Source organism: Enhydra lutris, unplaced genomic scaffold, assembly GCF_002288905.1.
Source record: "Enhydra lutris kenyoni isolate GAN:26980312 unplaced genomic scaffold, ASM228890v2 scaffoldscaffold35, whole genome shotgun sequence".
Classification (NCBI taxonomy): Eukaryota; Metazoa; Chordata; class Mammalia; order Carnivora; family Mustelidae; genus Enhydra; species Enhydra lutris.
The window spans coordinates 5,586,874-5,607,538 of record NW_019154119.1 but is presented as its reverse complement, the minus strand read 5'-3'; the positions used below and the strand labels follow the sequence as shown (position 1 = coordinate 5,607,538).

Below are 20,665 nucleotides of genomic sequence, written 5' to 3'. Positions count from 1 at the left end.
TGTGTGTGTGTGTGTGTGTGTGTGTGTGTGTGTGTGTGTGTGTGTGTGTTTGTGTGTATAGGGATAGTGGTATTGGGAGATGGAGAGTGCTTTTTAAAAATACGCAATTCACAAAAATAGATTTACTATTCTGGGTGAAACAGAATTAAAGAAAGAAAGAAAGGAGCTCTGGCTCTGATCATCAGGTAAACTGACAGAAGAAAAAAATGTGGACATTAGAATGGTATTCCCCTTAGACCTAGGTAAGCATGGCCCTTGCTTCAGAGGGCCCGATGCTTTGAAGCTCCTTTCTCAAATTTTTCTAATTTCAACTCTCGTCACACTGTGGTCCCTGAGACTGGCTGGAGTTGGCAGTGCCCCGGAGTAGAGCACCCTGAGCCCTAACCGAGCCCACATGGGCTCCAGTCTGTTTCTCTCCTTTAGAGCATTCTCTCCTCTCCTTTGCACCTACCCCTCACTGCAGGGGGCCAACCAGTTGCCCAAATATGCTCAGGGATTGTAGAATATATGAGGTCATTTCAGGCCCCATGGCTGGATCTCAGTTCCAGGAAGGTGACTTGTTAAATTAGTTGTTCCCATTTGTGAGTTTAGTATTTCTTTCACAGATTTGTGAGAGACTGAACTGAAAGAATAGAGCTGACATGATTATTTGGGGTGATGCAAATTGTTTATTACAGACAAGTGTCTTGAAAAAGCAGTATTCCTAGAGGTGGCATACTCTAAGGGATGCCCTGTATGATAATGCTTGGATGACAGAAAGCCCCTGTTAGTCACAGAGAATTCTACACAGGTCACTGGAAATCCTATACAGAAAACTTTGCTTTTCACAAATTTTAAGAGAACCTGGCTACAGAGTATCTATACTTGATTCAAAATCATAACATGAAGTCTTGGCACTGACTGGTTATATAAAAAAGGCTCCCAAATATTTTCCTTTCTTTGAAGAAGTTTGGAAATGCCCAAGCAGTTGACACCTGATAAGCAAGTTCAAGTGTATGTGTGTTTAACATGTATGATAAGTTGAATTTAAAAGGAAATTAAAAGGACAACATTGTTTCCAGTAATCTGGGTGAGCCTCATCTAAGCAGTTGAAGGACCCTAAAAACAAAAGGAAGATTTTTCTTGACACAAAAGAAATTCTGCCTCTGAACTTCAGCAGGAGTCCACTCACGCCTGAGGTTTTCCAGTTTGCCATCTGCCTTCTAGATTTTAGACTTATCAGTCCCCACAACTATGTAGGTCAATTTCTTGAAATCTGTCCCTCCATCCATTCATCCATCTATCCATCCATCCATCCATCCTGCTGGTTTTCTTTCTCTGATAGGCACCTCAGTGATACATATCAAATGTATCCCTCCAAAATGTTCAAATCCATTTTCTGACATTGAGTCTCTTTGGGCTAATGATGAAGATGCCCTGCCTTTACTCAACCAGTCACTGTGCCCAGAGGAAGTAGAATACTCTGATGGCTCACAGGCCCATCCAACAGCCAGTGGTTAAGGCATCTCCCTCAACAGCATGACAGAAAATCAGGGAAAACAACTCAGCAAAGAAATTATGGATTCTTTTACCAAGGAAAGCGATGCTGGAAAGACATTCACACCAAATGTCCAACAAAGAGAACTTACATACCTTCTGTGTGTCAATACAGACATTAACAGGTGCCAAGCAGATTCAGGTTGAGTAAAACTTCTATTTTGAGATATTACTAACCTGGATCATATGTCCTGGTGGGAGTCAGACTTTCCTCCTAGAATGCAGTTTACTCATGTGTTAGATGACTTACAGTGGATACACCAGAATCTTTCAATGTCTTCCTTGATTTTTTTTTTCTTTTTTCAACAAACCAATATAGAGCCATGATGGCTGAAGTTTACCTGCAGTTTTGCTGACACTGTTTTCAGCATCTGGCTTTATTTTCTATTTTACGCATTGACACATTGACCTTTGCTGTCTCATATCGGCACTGTGTTTTTTTCTCTTGCTCTTGAACCAGTTAGGACCAGCAGCTGGCAAATTAGCATTGTATTGGTGGGCTTGATTCTGTTCACAATGGAGTTACACTAGCTAGGAAAAGAAGAATCTGGCTCAGGGAAAGGGGGGTGGGATTGGGAAATATAGCATGGCTGAGGAGCCATCTGGAAATGATTTTGCCGTTGAAGACACCACTGACCTAAATACAGTGTAGTCCCAGAAATCAAGAGGCTTCCCAGGCCCTGCATTTCAGAGGTCAAATTTTATCAAGGAGAGAGGTACTAGGGCCATAGTAAGGCCCCAAGGCCTGAGTAGGAGCTTGGGTTTGAGTTGGACCCTGTCCAGTGGGTTAAATTGGTTATGGAAAAGGTGAAATACAGGCATTTGAGGAAAGATCAGCATAATCAAAGGTACCATTGAGAATAATCTCTTCCCATATGGGATTGTGGGCTGCTCAGCCCAGCTAAAAAAGGGGGTATATTCTAAAATTGAGAGACAAGTATGGAAATAAAGGCTGGAGCCAAACCATGAAGGACTCTGGCTGTCACTCATATTAATATAAGATGAGGAAAGAGGAACAACCTTTTTAATCCAGGAAGGAACATGAGGAAATGGATGTTTTTTAGATTGTTTAGTGTCTCTGTTAGAGAGACAGCCTGGAACCAGGAGGAGCTTGCAGAACATTCTAACAAATGCAGCTTGAAATCGAAACAAATAATCATTACCATTCATTGGGGATTTGTGCTACTTTACAATGCTCAAAGAATCCTTTCAAAAATATGGGATCATAATGGAAAAATAATGGGAAAATTGAAATATATTATGAAAGCATCAGAAACATGCACAGATTTTCAGCACAGTAATGCTAGTGCAGTTACATGTATTGATTCCTCATTCAAATACAATTAAGCTTTGAAATCAACTGCATATGGATTCAGACAGTTGAAAATGATATATTTCTTCAGTACTTAATAGGTGTCCAAACTGTGTCTAGGAATGATAGAAAAATGGGTGAGTAAATTGCTCTATTTTACTGGTAGGCTAAATTAACTCTTTCTGGTTTCAGCTGTCTTTAGTTTGTACTCTTAGTTCTCACTGCCTGCTCACTCTGTGAATCTGTGGATCTTCCAGCTATTCGGTTTTACAGATAAGAAAACTGAAGTCCAGAAGAGGCAAGTCATTTATTTCACGTATCATTTGCTCTTTAGCGGTAGAGCTCCAGAGAGCTTGGGCCTCTCGGCACCGTTCAATACAGAATGAGTTACCTGTCTGGGAGGAAACCAAGAGCTCAGCGGGAGGCAAATCAAGAGGAAGATGAACAGGTCATGAAGGCTGGGCAATGCGCACCTGAGCTAAGGGAGAGCACCGAGCTGACGTAGGTTTGGAAATGGGCAGAATTGACTATCCAGATACTGCCGATTTTCTCCCCACATTCAGTGTACTTTCCAGCCAGTACGGATAGCTAGCTGACAATCCCCGGTGGGGGTGGGGGAAGCAGTTCCCCTTTGCTCTGGTTACTCAGCACCAAGTCATGGTCAGGTTCCCTGGATCAGTGCCGTGCACCTGGAAGGAGGATGTGGCACCATCAGAGGAGCCCATGCAGCAGTGTGGCTACCTCTTGCTCCATTGATTTGGGGAGGGGTGACATCGGCTTGCAGAGTACAGGACAGCTGGGGCTTCCACTATGCTTGTATGGGTTAGACCCTGCAGTGTGTCCAGCTGTTGGCTGAACAGGCTAATATCCAATCTGTGTGCTTCTCCCCAAGCCGGGCTTGCCTGCAGAGCTGTGTCTTCCCTTTTTCTAATGTGCGTTAAGATGCCATCTGGGCTTAAAGTGACCCTGATATAAGATAATTCCTGTAAGAGGCCTGGCCATAGTCTACTGTAGTACTGGACTCCAGTAAGCCACTATCATGTATATGTGTGTATGTGTTCTGTGAGCAAGAGAGAATAGAAGATAATCAGATGGGTAAAGCAAGGATTCAAATCTACAAAAAAAAAAAAAAATACATTATCCCTTTACAGAATAAAGTTTACTCGTTTTACTGAAAAAAAATCTATAAGTGTATATGGTGAATTTATTTGTTTTACACAGAGACCCAGTGGGAAGACCAAGAGAAGAGAAACAAGTATCTCAGTGTATTTATTAACTTTCTTTCCATCCTGTGGTTGGGGCTACCAAAACATTTATAGGTTCTAGAATCTAAGATAATTATAGCTAGTTCTTCTACCTGCTCTCTGAATCTGCCTACTCTAGTTTGCATCCACCACTCAATCTCTTGCACTCTTCTTGGTCACTTTGCACCAGCTAATTCTTAACTCTGGGATCGTTCCTGGACACTGCTTAATGGGATTGCATTTGGACTAATATCTCGGGCTTACAAAGCAGCTCCATTCCTTTCCTGCATCCAGCCTGTACTCAGAATCCCTGCAAAAGAGCAGAGAACTGGCATTGCCCTTCTGAGTGCGGATTGTGACAGTGAGCATTTCCCCACAGGAGGCCACTAGACTTGACCCAGATTAGATGTCTGAAGGTGTGTTTTGAGCACACATTTCTTTTTATATTTGGAAAACTAGTAAGCTGCCATCATGGGAATAAGATTACTAACATAGAAGGACAGCAACAGTAGAATATTTCAGAGGAAAAGCTCCCCATCAAACCAAAGCCCTCCCCTCATCACCTTGCCTGGGAGATTTGGCCACCCATGTGTGTGGACTATGAATGGTAATTATTTGAATGAGTGTGCACAGTTTGTGAGAGTCAATAAATGTCCACTTCGGTACACCTTGTCAGTTGCAATTTGCATCAAACCCTCCTTTCTCATCACAGGATGATCTAGGTTGAGAGGTAAGGAGAGGCTAAGGAATATCCAAGATTAATTAACAAGTATTTGAATGGAAGATGCTGTGAGCCAAGGGCAAGAGGTACATGAATGGGAATCAAGAAATCAATTGAGGGAAATCAACAAGACATGTAATTAAATGAAAGACAGACTTCAGGACAGATGCCTGGGATGGTTTGACTTAATTCTAGGGAATGACAGTCAGGCTTAAAGCTAAAATTTAAAGGGCAGAAAATAGATCTGCCCACTCACTTGGTGCTTTGCATTGCTAGACATGTGAGCTCAAGTGGTAATAATAGCAAAGTGACGCTTGTTAACTCCCAGGTAGTTTTAAATGCTTTCCATACTTTAGCTCTCATATCCTGTAAGGAGGATACCATTATTTCTTCTTCCCATCTTAAAGACTGAAAAACTGTGGTACAAAGTGGTTTAGGAAGTTTGTCTAAGACTATTTCACAAGGAAATGGCATAGTGAGCATTTAGCTCCAAAGTGTATGGTCTTAACTACTACAATATGTTACCCAGTTAGGAGGCATATCTTTTTCCTTTGAAAAGCATGATAAACATATCAGAGATAGAGAAGGCTAACAATGTGAGAGTCCCAAAAAGCTGACACAAGGAAATGAAAGTAGACAGAAGTTAAACTTAACTATGGATAATATCTTGAGGGATACTGCCCCCTCCCACCCTTAAAATTTATTCTCTCTGCTCTTTCTGCCTGGAGTAACTCCACTGATTTCTTGTCCAGGTGAAACCTCATCACCTCTGTGTTTTCTTTTACATTTTAGTTGGCTCCAACATGGATTGTAAGGTTCAACCATCCAAATAGAGTCTCCTTACTCAGAGAAGGACCTGGCATCAGGAAAGAGAGATTTTGGAAGGCACAGGCAGAGTACCAGAGAAGGCAGAAAGACCTGGAAGAAAAGGGGAGGATCCTAGTTATAAAGTCTGTACAATAAAAAAAGTAGAAGCTGTTTTTTTTTTTTTTTTCATTTAAATTGGAGTCATGACACTGTGAGTCCAGAAATAAATTGGCTTACATCCTGAAAAGCATAGAATGAATCCCTAGATGGAGAAATAGTGATATCTATGTTTGAAATGCAAAAGAGAAAGTGTATGTTTGAGTGTAATGATTTTCCATAATTAGTATTTTTTCACTTTACAATACCAAGGCAATAGGCAACATAAAGAATAATAATGGATAAATACTATTGCTCTCCAGATTCTATGGGTCAGGAAACTGAAGTTCAGAGAGATTAAGTAACTTGCCCAAAGGCACTGAATGAGGGAGTGGCCGAGCCTTGTTGCGGACTCAGGCAGGATAATTCTAAAGTCCATTCTCAAAGGTCTACATTACACTCCCTTTTATGTGAAACAAGTGGGCAAAATGCTGGCTAGGTGAAGCCCAAAAACCATGATTGGGAGTATAGCACATTATTTGGCTCAGGTTAAACTCAAAACAATTAGAACAGAGCAACCCACATTTTCAACCCAATGCATAACCACGTGTTTCAGCACTTCTTCGCATACTCCTGGGAAAACAAATGTAAGACTCAGCCCTTAATACAGGAAACACTCAGCATCTCAGACCAGGGGAAGAAACACAGAAGCAGTATTACACAAATCACACAATATCCAGAGGGTCTAGACAATCCCTCTGGTTTTAGGGTCAAGTAGAATTAGTGAGGAGGAGAATTTACCCCGGGTCTAAAAGAACCTGTCAGGTGAAGGTGACTAGGGAAGGGCTATTTCTGGCAAAGGCAGGAGATCAAACAAAGGTGCACAGAACAGCCTATAGCTGGGTGTGTGTGTAGGAATCACTGCTCTGTCTTTCTAGAACATGGAGGCAAGGAGGAGGATAGGATATTCTGGAAGAGATTATGCTGAGTGAAATAAGTCAAGCAGAGAAAGTCAATTATATGGTTTCACTTACTTGTAGAACATAAAAATAACATGGAGGACATTAGGAGAAGGAAAGGAAAAGTGAAGGGTAGTGGGGAATTGGAGGGGGAGATGGACCATGAGAGACTGTGGACTCTGAGAAACAAACTGAAGGTTTTAGAGTGGTTGGGTGAGCCTGGTGATGGGTATTAAGGAGGAAACGGATTGCATGGAGCACTGGGTGTTATACATAAACAATGAATCTTAGAACACTACATTAAAAACTAATGATGTATTGTATGGTGACTAACATGACACAATAAAAGAAAAAAAATTTTTAAAAAAAGAAGACGAAGATAGGAGATGCAACTGCAGATTATATTTAAAATTCTATACAAATGAGTATACACAGGTGAGTGAGGCAATGGCAGGTGATATAATGAAGTAAGAGCAAGAGTAAGACCCCAGCCCAAGCTGATAAGGGGAGAAGGTTTTATTCAGGTCAGAATTCAGATCAGTAGAGAAGCTAATAGTATGCAGTTTTATTCAATGCAAAAACTGTGATCTCCAAGTGCAAGCGTCCTTTCATGGCTGTTAGTAGAACCCCTGAAGAGTCACTCATGTAAAAAAGTGCTTCACTGCCATTGTTATCAGGCTCATAAGTTTGCACAGCCAGATAAGTAGACACACGCTCCATTGCGTCTTGTGAATATCATAGCTTTTGTTCAAGTATCACATTGAAATCCTAGGACTATGTCATTTACCTTACCATATATTTTTTTACTCAATTTAAAAATACAATACAAAAGAAATGCATAATGGGAAAGCAACGACTCCCAAAGATTACAATTTAGTTTAAAAATGGAAATTGGGAGGTACCCAATATTTTCAGTTGAAACCCACCATATGAAATGTGAAATACATAATAATTTTGAATTAAATATTCACAAATTGAAAGTTTTGTAGATTGTTCCTTTTTTCTTCACCCAGGTAAAGTAAAAATCAATAAATTCACACCCCTTTGTTAGATGATTTGGGAAATATATGTCAAGCAGAAAATATGTATTTTTGTCTCCAAGGACTTCATAACTTCCTTGGAAAGGTGAGTCTTAGACTACTGTAAGTTATAGCTCTATATTGTTGGATAGAAAGTGGAGTCACCAGTTTCACAGAGTTATATACTTATTGGGCAAATAGATACTTCTAAAATGCTTTAAAAACAGCTTTATTCAATAAAGAGTTTTCCCTGAATGTATTTTTTGAGTGTCTGGTACGTCTTAGATACTGTGGAAACAGAGAAGACTAAGAACGGCTTCTGCCCTTAACAGTCCATCAACTTAAAAAAAAAAAAAAAAAAAGACACCACAATTCAAGTACCACATAAAGCCACATACAAGAGAGGGATGAAACATGTGCTGCTGACCTCTCTCTTTACCATGTATGATTTTATTACTCAAAAAATTTCTTCCACTAAGACTAATGCCAGGAATTTCCTGTCTTGCGTTTGCGGCCGTGATCACAAAATCCGTATGAGAGAAGTAACCCCGCTGACTATATTTGAATGAACAACATATCCAGTACTTGTCATTAATTTTAGCCTAAGATGTATTAAAGGGTAAAAATCATGTCCAGTTTCAATTTAATTCCTGAATAATTCTGATGACCGTTAGACATGATGATTTATCTAACCAAAAAGCACACAGCAAAATCAAAGCCCAGACTTCTGAGACTTAGATTCTTGTGGTTGTGAGAATCTGGGTAAGGAATAATGGGACATAAGCAGGACAGCCAGGGTGCAAAATTTAGAGAAGTTCTCACTCTCCCCTGAACAATCCTGACAGTGGGCACCTCCTTAAAAATGTGTGCCTTTGGTACCTAGCTGGCCTCACTTAGCCCTGGAATGAATATTTTCAAGGGAGAACAAAATAAAAGGAAATGTTAAAAGAAGCTATAGCAGGGGCGCCTGGGTGGCTCAGTGGGTTAAGCCTCTGCCTTCGGCTCAGGTCGTGATCTCAGGGTCATGGGATCAAGGCCCGCGGGATCAAGGCCCGCATCGGGCTTTCTGCTCAGCGGGGAGCCTGCTTCCGCCTCTATCTCTGCCTGCCTCTCTGCCTACTTGTGATCTCCGTCTCTCTGTCAAATAAATAAATAAAATCTTAAAAAAAAAAAAAAAAGGAAGAAGAAGAAGAAGCTATAGCAGCTAGAGAAACAGACCCAGACCACCCATTTCAGAAAGGCCTTTCTGCACGCTGCATTGTCCCCTTCGGAAGAGCACCACAATAAGCCTCAGTGACTTCCTGTTGCAGACACAAGGCTCAGAATACATGCTGGGTGTCTTTCTTCTTTTCACTAAGCCTGGTCAAAGTCATCCTTGACCAAGTTCTTGACTTAGCTACTATAATCAATGAAGGCTACCACGAAACTGATTAGATCAGAGCTGCTTTTGAGAGATTGTTTACATACTCTAAAATGCACTTGGGGTTGCTGGAGGGCAGCAGGGTGGGAGGAACAGGGTGGCTGGGTGATGGACATTGGAGAGGGTATGTGCTATGGTGAGTGCTGTGAATTGTGTAAGACTGATGAATCACAGACCTGTACCCCTGAAACAAATAATACATTATACGTTAATTTAAAAAAATAAATAAAGGGGCACCTGGGTGGCTCAGTGGGTTAAGCCTCTGCCTTCAGCTCAGGTCATGATCTCAGGGTCCTGGGATAGAGCCCTACATCGGGATCTCTGCTAAGCGGGGAGCCTGCTTCCCCCTCTCTCTCTGCCTGCCTCTCTGCCTACTTGTGATCACTCTCTCTCTGTCAAATAAATAAATAAATAAATAAATGCCTTTTAAAAAAATAAATAAAATTTTAAAAATGCACTTGGGATTTATTTTAATCAGATATGGTAACACATTCAGACACATGAAGGAATAAGTGTTTACATCATGGATCCTAGAAACAGGAGGTAAGGCATGCCATCCAGGGCACCAGAGTTGGTCAGAAGGCAGAAACGGCAAGAGGAAAATAAAGGAAAGAGGCTTTATGGTGGTTTTTCATAGGTAGAAATGGGCAAGGCAGAATAAGCAGGTTACATAAACTTAGGATGGGTGAGTAGGCTCCAGCACATCAGGGCAGCCTCTGGTTATCTGATACCTGGCTCTGGGGTGATTAGGGCAGACAATAGTGGCTCCTAGGGTGAGAGCTTCATAAAGGAAGTATGAACTCTGGATTGGTTCCCAGTAGCAAGTTGACTGCTATATCTAGGATGAGCTAACCTTGAGGGGGAAGTCTGTTCCTTCTAATGTCAGCAAGATTCCAAGAAGTCAAAGCATCAGAATAAAAGACATGCGAAAATATACCCATATTTTAACAATCACTGTCCAGTAAATTTCTAGAATTCCCAAGGCCTGTAAGAGAGTTAAGCTTTCTTCTCTTTCTTAGAAATGATGTAGAAGCATTAATGCAGCCAAGTTTGGGAAAATATACAATATCACTTCAGGAGCTATAATCAGAGGGCCTTGGCTTCCCAGAGTTTTCAATCCAGCATTATTCACAACTCTGAAACTCTTTTTAAAAAATACACAGAGAGAAAGCTCTTACTGGACTCAAGGTACATATTTTAACATTTATACTAACTCAACTCCCTAGGGTTTTAATCACCAAAAAGCATATATAAAAGGTGCAAAAACCATGGGCTTCTTTCCATGTTATGTTTGTGAAAGAGATGGAAAGACAAAGTATTCAATGCAAGGAAGAGCTAAGAAGACAACATTTGGGTTCCTGCAGCAGCTGGACACCAGGTTGCTGATGGCTTCCTGATGAAATTAAATGTGTCAGAAGTCCCTTCACAGATAATACAGGGGACCACATCTTCATTCCCACTATGTGAGGTACATGGTGAGATATTTAGTGCTAGGAAAACTGCCAGCTGAGGAGAAAACTGAAGAAAAGAGCAGCTTACAATTATAGGAGTGCTGGAGGATCTGACTAACCAGAAAGGCCTAGAAGAAGGAAATTTTGTTCAGCTTGTGTTAACAATGTTGAAAGTGTGAGAAATGAAATGAACTTAGTTTCAAGATATTTGAAAGGTGCAAACATCAAAGGGGCATAATTAGAAGCAAGTGTTTAGACTGAAAAAAAAAACTGATGAGAGTCTCAGAAAACTGAGAGAGGCTGATAATCAAGAATTAACTTCAGGTCTGCAATTTCTCTGAAGCTATAGAGATAGTTTGCCTGAACAATCCCTTTTTCTTCCCAGGAGACCTCCCTGACAATATCAGCATTCTTATTTGTAAACATTACCCGAGAAACAGCCCATTCTGAGTGTGGCTTGTATCCCACTCAGTGTATCAATGCTATGGGTTGAATTGCATCCTCTAAATAAAGATGCATTGAAGTCTTAAGCCCCAGAACCTCAAACTGTGACTTCATTTAAAAAGAGGCCATTGCGGATGTTTAGGTAAGATGAGGTAGTACTAGAACAAGGGCAGACCCCTAATCCATTATGACCAGTACCCTTTTAAGAAAATGGCCACATGAAGACACAGAAACACAGGACAAGGTCATGTGATGGTGAAACCAGAGGTTGGAGTGACACAGCTGCAAGCCAAGGAATATCAAGGATTATGGGCAAAGCACCAGAAACTAGGAAGAAGAAGGAAAGGATTCCTCTACAAGTTTCAGAGGCTACATGGCCCTGTGGACACTTTGATTTCAGACTTCTAGGCTCCAGAACCATGATACAATAAACTCATGTTGTTCTTTCAGACTTCGAAGCTCCAGAACTGTGAAACAATAAACTTGTGCTTAAAACGAAGTCACTCTGTTTTAGTACTTGGATATGGCAGCCCTAGGAAACGAATACACAGGCTCTAACTACTGACCAGGAGTCTTGTAGTACATCCTCAAACCTTAATTTTGAACACAAAATCCAATCCTTTTTTTTGCTATTTTTGAGAAGGAAAGCACTTTCTAGCTCTGATTTTGTTAGATATTATTGTAGCATCATGAATCAATTCCTAAAGAGCAGAGAGTTACTCAACACAGTAATGCTAAAAATTTGTTCTTTGACTGAGAATCTGAGGTTTGGGCACTTCAGAGACTATTCAAGACCTCCAGCATCAACAAAGGGGTACCAAGGCTGAGCTTCTATAAGATAAGAATGCCAGAGCAGAATCATGAATGGCCAAGGAGTAAGATATGACATCAAAAGACTATTGAGGTGAATATGACTTCAATATTCAATATTCAATATTCAATAAAACAACCCTAACATCCTAGAGAATGTAATGATCCCCTAGCATTGGGAAAGAAAAATGATGAAAAAAATTCATCCAACTACCCACTAAAAATAGAGCAAAACAGAGAAGAACCAATTTGTATGTTGAGAACCACAAAGTGAGAATTTGAGTAATATTTGTATGTGATGAACAATAAATATTACTCAGTGTTCACAAGGTTTAGAGGAAAAGGCCATCTCCTATTTGCTGCCCACAGGAGTACAAATTAGGTAAGCTTTCTGGAACACAACCTAATAATGTGTACAAAAAATCTTTAAAACATGCATGCATTTCTCATCAGCCTAATGCAGCTCCTATCTTATTTCATGGGTCTACTCCACAGCCAAGACATTTCGCAGTGTGTTCAGGTCTCCTAGTGCTCCAGAAAGTCTGAGGGCTGGCATTTTCTTTTTCCCCACCCCAAGCAGGCCCATGGCCAATGAGAAAGTGCTCTTTCTTATAGCAGACTCCAAACACTCTTTAAAGAGATCAAAACACATCACACACCAAATAATGGTAACTAACACCTCACTACTCACAGTGTGTGAGCAGTCATGTCATTTGCCTACCATAAGTAGGAGACATCCCAGCCTATTCTGGAGTGTGTCCCAGAGCCAGAATTATATCAGTGGGGGCCCATCAAGACCAGGCACCCTACTGGGCATGTTTCTTTCAGTGACAGCATATCATAAACATAATCACAGTGGTCTTTCCAGGGCAATCAGAACACCTATGAAATTTAGGGTCATTAATAAAATAATCAGCAAGAATAAAAGCTTACTCAAGGAAACAAATTCAGATGGGCAATTAGCCACAGCCAGACAGTTGTGTCTCTTCCTCCATCATCAGCCATGCTCCTGTCATGATGATGACACTTTAGTATGCTCCTGTCATGATGATGACACTTTAGTGCCACTGTATACGTTTACTCAAACCCTACTCTTATCCTGAAATATCTTTACACCTTCTACTTTTAAAAGTTCTACCTACCTTTCAAAAACAACTACTGTATGGCTCATCAATCTCACTCATACAAATGAATATACATGACCCCAAATTCTTGTATAAAAATGTTAATATCCACTAGATTCATAACAGCCAAAATTGAAAATAATTCATATGTCCATCAACAATGAAATACCATGCAGTAGTAAGATGGGACAAACAACTGATAAACTTATAAAAATGTGAATTAATCTAAAAAAATTACAGTGAACAAGAGAAGCCATATGTGATTTAATCTATATAAAGTCCTAGAACAGACATAAATAATCTAAGGTAAAAGAAATCAGAATAGTGGTTGTGTCCTGTGGGGAGGAGTTCAGGATTGTCTGAGAAGGGGAATATAAACGTTCACTATATTGATGGGGTGTGGATGCACAGGTGTATGTATTTGTCAAAGCGAACAAACTGCACTTAAAATGTCTACTTTCAATGCAGAAAAAATATATATCAATAAAAAAACAATCCATAAATGAAAATCCCACTTCAAGTCCCTATTCTAGAAATATATACAGAGATTTTAATAAAATAGAGAATACCTTCTAGGTCAGGAAGAGAGAGAAGGATCCTTGACTATGTGTAAAAAAACAGTACAGTGATTTCACTGTCTCCCATTAGTTCTGGCCCAAGTATAATTAAGTAGAACGAAAACAGAAGGGCCTTTCTTGCTACTGGCCAGCTCTCAAGACCCAAAATTCAGACTTGCATTGATGAAGAGGTTGGCTGACCAGGGTACACAGCAAGGAGGACCTGTGATGATTACAGGGCTCCATATCCCCAATAAGGACAGGCATGTACTACTTCCCCATATCTCCTATCAGTATTAGATAATTATCAGATAATGCCCTTTAATATCTTTGAGAGGAGGTGGCCTGTAGAACTCATCTCTTGGAGACACAAGATACTAGATGGGTTCCTGCACTTTCTTACAGTGGCCATAGTGTCCAGATAAATGCAGAAAACAATTTCAGGAGGGGGTTAAACAGAAGCAAACATGAGTGAGGCCATTATAAATGCATTGGTGGCTTCAGGCCAAGAGGTTGTGTTGACATAGATTCAAACAAATGAGCCAATGAAGTTACAGGAAGGGCAGTATTTGATAGAGGAAGTTGTATTGTCCTAAGGGTCCCCCTTCACTCCACAGTTGACCAATAGTTATAATGGCCTCATAAGGCCCTTTATAGCATTTAATCATTATTTAGGAAAGGGGCAGTAGCAACTCCTATGTCCACACTGAGAAGGGGTATCTTGTCTCCAAGATCACTGGAAATGCATTATAGCTAAGTAGTCAGGAGTCCAGACCAAAGTCAGAAGGCTTAAGTCTCAGCTTCACCATTTCCAGCTGTTTTAACTTGGATAATTAACTTAATTTCTCCTTCAGTTTTCTCATCTGTAAAAAACGGAGATAATGTTTATATATAGGGCTGCTGGGAGAATTAAATGGGTTAATTAAATGGGTAGAGTGCTCAGAAAAATGTTGGGCAAATGGTCAGCGCACAATAAATACTCATGATTATTATTATTAAAGCTTGTCTTCTTATTGTGCATTTGTGCACAAATGTATCAATTCTGCTACAAGTAACATAGATTTTCAGACACTCAGAGATCTAAAAAGACTAAGAATCAAAGAGGCCCCTCAGGAAAGTCAGTTCTTAATTTCCTGATCCCACAGGATACTCTGCTAGGACTTCTGGCATTCCAAATACATGGGTCCGATTCCCAGACAACCATAGCCATGATTTGAAAACTCGAACCTACACCTAACACTCCCACCCCAACACTCACCCCCACTTACAACTTACAATGTTACCTAGTTATATGCAGATCCATATTATCCAGAATGTTCCACAAAGCATTTCCCTCTGCAGGAAGCCTATGCTAAAGAATTCTTCTTTTAATGCATGCTTCCATTTTTGTTGTTGTTGTTAAAGTTGTCAGAGTCTGAATTTTTTCCCTAAAGAATATTCTTTCTTTCTTAATTTTTGGGTTTGTTTACTTACAAGTTTCATTGACTTTAGCAAGTCCAATATACAACAGCTATGTTAGGATGAAATCCGTCTCACTGATTAATTAAAAGTCTGCATCCTTCTCTCCAGATGAACAAAAGCAGTGCAGGATTAAAGCAAATAGCATTAAAAACATAATTAAAGGAAAGAGGTGAGAAAGTTTCAAAAAATCTATAATTTTAACTATAGTTGGGATTATTCCCTGCACTTTGCATTTAATTCTGTGTAGTCATTAGAAAATCTGAAAATTCTTTTGGCTCTCATTTTTACATGTTTATCCAGGAGCAAAGATATAAAAGTGGAGAATTTGCTTGGCCAAGAGACTGATTTCATTTACAAAATTTTATTTCTATGCTTCCCTGTTTCTCTTTTATAAACCATGAGGTGATCTGGTCCATGTTTTCACGAATGGTGAAGTTATAAGTGGACCACTCAATCCTGACAGTCATAATAATTTCTGCTCTATAGATTCAGCCTGATAAGACATAAAAATTCTAGACATTTTATTTTAGTGACAAACTAAACTGGATGCATGACTTTTGGCCTGCTGCTATGGCCTCCATAGTCTGTGTTGCTTTCCCAGAACTAATAATTTAATTATGATAAGTACAGGGTTCTTTCGATTTCATTCAAATGGTGTATATGTACACACTTGCCAACTGCTTCTGCAATGTTATTAATAACTATGTGCTAATTATGTCAATAAATTAATTGGAACTGTACCCCTATTGGTACAGCCTCTACATCCCTCTGCTGTTACTCTTCCTGTGGACTTTTAACCTCAGCTCTCACAAACTGCCAGTTTATTCCTCGTGTAGAAGGTGCATTTTCCTGGATTATTATATTTTAATGCATGCTCTGTTCAGCATTAAATGTCTTCTCCTTTAATTCATTTATTGACTGCTAGATGTTTTGCAAGAAACACTGCAGTGGTTTAGAAATTTATTTGATAAATCATCGATTGACCCTCTCAATCACCTAATTAACCACAAATGAAAGATTTAAATAGGTTTACTTTTCTTTTTAAATAAAAGTCCGTATAAATTACAAACCAGAGTCCTACAAATTAGCAATGTGGCTCTGTTATTACTGAATCAGCACCACTGGAATCATCAAATATCAGGAAATGAGGCAGAGGTTTGGCACCTTTTTCTAACATATATGTAATATTAAGCTCTTTTCCCTCAAATAGCTTTCAGATCATTTCACACACAGAATGCAATTACTGAAAAGCAGTAAAGGCATGACTTAAAGGACTATGATGCCCCGAGCAATCAGTCACTATATGAGATGGAATGAAATGCTACGCCTGCCAGTTCAACTTTGGGAACGAAGGAGAAATTTCTACAAAAGGCGCCATGTTCCTCTTACAAGGATATTTTCTTTAGCATCAAAGTTGTAAGGTGTTACTGTCAGAGAACTTTTCAGTTTCCTCACTTTTTACATGCATTACATATAATGTCTATTATGTATCTTTACTAAAGTGGCTTATAAAGGAAATAGCAGTAGTTTGCTTTGTGCTGAAAGGCAGGCACTTAAGGAGCAAAGCATCCTTTTCACTTCCTCTAGCCTTCTCACCCTGGAACAATGAACTTGGCAAAAGAGCACTTTCCTTTGTCCCTTTCCTTCCCCTGAAATAGCCCTGCAACAGTAGAATTGCCCAAAGATGACTTCCTAAGCCTAAGGCAGAATTCCAACCTGTCAACCTTAACTGTTGAGCTGCTTCTGGGAACAAACAAGGAAAGAAAGACAGCAAGGAATTCTGAGACCACATGTCCCCATACAGAGTTTATGGTCTAGTGAGAGCATTGCTAGCCGATACCCCTTATGCATCCAGGGCAGAAATCCACTAAATAGTCTAGAGGGTCCAAAGGATTGAAATACAATACACCTTTTCTTATTTTTGCTTTCGTTAGTGAATTTTCCATGATTCTGGTAACAGTACCACTCAGGAGAGAAGACATATGGCATGGAAGTCACAGACTGGTAATCCCAGGAGGACCAGAGGAGGGTTTAGTGAGTTTGTAGAGGCAGAGATTGACCTAAAATGGGAAGGGAGAGGATTCTTGCCAAAGTCCCAGGCTCTTACACCAGCTTCAACACTCCTTTCTGGGTCTGTCATCAAAGCAGCCAAATGAAACATTTCTATTTCTAAGATTGTCTGTCTGTAATGCAAAGCAACGATTTCTCTTGGTTATAATTCACATTTAAAGAAAAGACATTCGATAAGTACCAACTATTATTTTAAGTGTGTGATCACTTTAACCATTAAGATACCTTATGTCCTTCTAAAAGTACTTATAGAAGAATTATTCTTAAAAATTTTTTCAAAGCTTCCAAGTTTGGATCCTCCCACCCCATTCTCTGACCTATGAATCCAATAATGAAGATATATGCACTAGCTAGGAAATTAAAAACTCTATTAGATATTTAAAGACTCATAACTCTACATTAAAACTTTACACTAGAACAAATACTATTATGTGTTTTCTAATCATATATATGTCCTAAATCCAAAAGATTTAAAAAATACTATAGGTTATTTATGTTTTTCATATTAGTGTCTAACCTATAATTATCATTTGAACATATACATAAACATGACTGTTTTTGCTTTTATTTTCAACAGAGATTGTCACACAATAAATTCTATCCATCAGGCATTTAAAACACTTAATGGCTAAATCTGGGAATATTTTTTACAGCATCATAATTTCAAATGGCATGAGAAAACTTTCAGATTCTAAATTTAGAGGTTGGCTTTCTGGCACACAGTAACTTGAAGATAGTTTACAAAGCAACATGGTATAATCTCTTGAATGAGGGAGGTCCCTTTGAGTAGATTGTTACAGTTATTTAAAAATATTTTTTCATAATATAAAGAGATACTTTTATCCACCATTGAAAATTATGGTATAACAGGGGCTACATGTGATTTATGTACATGATTATATACATCAAAAATATCCCAAAGGCAAAGTTAAGATTAAAATAAACTTCAGAATTCCAATTTCAATAGGTTCAGTTTGGGAATTATCAGACAAGAACTCTCAAATAACTGTGATTGTTAAGAGCTCTAATGGAAAATTAAACAAGGTACAAAATCACTTTGATAATGTAATAAGAGAGATGGGAACTCCAAGGATGAATAAAAATAAATACATGCCCAGACTTTTCCTAGTGAAACTTCAGAAGCTCCCGGATAAAGAGAAAATATTAAAAGATATCACAGAGAACAGTCTTTAAACTTAATGGAAAAATAGAGTGACAGTAGATGTCAGCCACCCTAGTTGCCAGCACACAAGGACATCTGAAAGAAGTAACCTGAATGTGGCCAAGACAGCTAACAAGGACCATTTGGTTATAGCCTACAACCATCTTTTTGAAAGTAAGCATTTCAAGGGTACGGAAAGTATAAGTGTCTGAGCAGGTGAAAAATGTGAAGCTTAATGAAGATAAACCCAAAGAAACCAAGTCTGAAGAGACTCTGGATGAGGGTCCAACAAAATATATAAAATCTGTTCTTAAAAAAGGAGATAAAACCAACTTTCCCAAAAAGGGTGATGTTGTTCACTGCTGGTATACAGGAACACTACAGGATGGGACTGTTTTTGATACTAATATTCAAACAAGTTCAAAGAAGAAGAAAAATGCCAAGCCTTTAAGTTTTAAGGTTGGAATAGGCAAAGTTATCAGAGGATGGGATGAAGCACTCTTAACTATGAGTAAAGGAGAAAAGGCTCGACTAGAGATTGAACCAGAATGGGCTTATGGAAAGAAAGGACAGCCTGATGCCAAAATTCCACCAAACACAAAACTCATTTTTGAAGTAGAATTAGTGGATATTGACTGAAATAGCAGCAATGCTTCAGATATAATGACATCAGCAACAATAAAACATTGCAATTGGAAGGGGAGGTGAACCATGAGAGACTATGGACTCTGAAAAACAGTCTGAGGGTTTTGAAGGGGCGGGGGGTGGGAGGTTGGGGGAACCAGGTGGTGGGTATTGGAGAGGGCACAGATTGCATAGAGCACTGGGTGTGGTGCAAAAACAATGAATACTGTTATCCTGAAAATAAATTTAAAAAATTAAAAAAATTTAAAAAACAAACAAACAAACAAAAAAACACATTGCCTTGAAGAAACTTATATAACTAATTAGAGCTGGTTACTATTGTAAGGGAAGAGTCAACTGGAAAATTCAAGAGCTCAGATATTGTTTACCCAATCCCCAACTTTTAATATATGTAATCCATTATAATTCCCTAAAGTTTGAAATATTTTACTACAGCTATGTAAAATACTGGTTAAGGAGAAATGACTTTCCTTTACCTCATGTTGTAAACTAAAAGGCTCAATAAAAACATATTCAGTGTCTTGCAAAAAAAAAAAAAAAAAAAAAAAAAGGAAGTAACCTGAAGAAAAATAATAATCAATCTAAAATTTCATGTCTAGCCAAAACTTTATGCACGAGTTGAGATTAAAGAAGAACTTGCTGATACATACAAATACAAAAGGAAATTTTCCAACCTCACAGAAACTACAATTAACCTCCTAGTCTCACAGAAACTACAATTAATTGAAGTTTTTTAGTAAAAAGAAAAACAAACACAGAAGTAGAGTAAGATAAAAGAAATAATGACTAGCACATAAATCAGTAAAATATATAAGTAATCCTAATTAATATTTGAGGGTAAATGTAATAGTACTTTATGATAAAAATGGAATATTGTAATATTCTGCACTGCAATGATAAGAATAATGAGGGTTATTCAGTAGGTAAAAAGTACTAAGTTTCTGCCTTGTTTGGAGGAGGATGGAGATACATACTTAGACATCATTTTTAAAAAGTTATAGTGAATTGGGGTAAATTGGAGGGGGAGATGAAGCATGAGAGGTTATGGACTCTGAGAAACAAACTGAGGGTTTTGGAAGGGATGGGGTGGGGGGGCGATTGGTTATGGTGGTGGGTATTAAGGAGGGCATGTATTGCATGGAGCACTGGGTATGCTGCATAAACAATGAATCTTGGAACACTGAAAAAATTAAATAAATAAATTAAGAAAAGAGTTATAGTTAGGAATGTATACTAGACATTTAAAGGTAACAGGAAAAGTTGGGGAAACAGTACATTTAAATTGGAAAAGAAAAAATGAAAAAATAAAGTAAAAGTCTGGTTAAGAAAAAAAGAAAAAATGTGAAAGGAATGATAGAAATAAATGGAAATATACATATTTAGTTGCAATTAATGAAAAATTGTTAGGTTATTTAAGACAATAGATCACTAAGACACAAACATTTTTCTAAAACAAAATGACACAGAAAGATTGAAAATAAATGGATAGAGATAAATGTATTAAAAAATGCTGACTAAAATAAGATTTCTATGGCATTTTATGTCAAAGAGAATTTAAGGAAAACATTAGTAGAGATGAGGAAGAACACTAATTCATAAGTGAAAGACACAAAACTATTTAATAATAAAGAACTTAGGTGCTCTTTTCAGCAACTCTTAAATATTTATAAGGCAAATACTAAAAGAATTAAAAACTGAAATTGACAAAAAATACTGTGGCAGATTTTTCTACATTTCTATTAGAAATTTTTCACCATAAAGGGGCACCTGGGTGGCTCAGTTGGTAAAAGCCTCTGCCTTCGGCTCAGGTCATGATCTCAGGGTCCT

General features: G+C 38.6%; 1 pseudogene across 1 annotated transcript in view; it reads left to right on the top strand.

Annotated features, from left to right (window-relative positions):
- LOC111154063 overlaps positions 1-19,359 on the top strand; it is a 112,238-nt pseudogene extending 92,879 nt beyond the window's left edge. Inside the window, exons 2-3 of the transcript XR_002641055.1 lie at positions 18,243-18,878; positions 19,113-19,359. The product of XR_002641055.1 is annotated as a peptidyl-prolyl cis-trans isomerase FKBP3 pseudogene (transcript). The remainder of the gene's footprint in view (positions 1-18,242; positions 18,879-19,112) is intronic.
- The last annotated feature ends 1,306 nt before the right edge of the window (positions 19,360-20,665 follow it).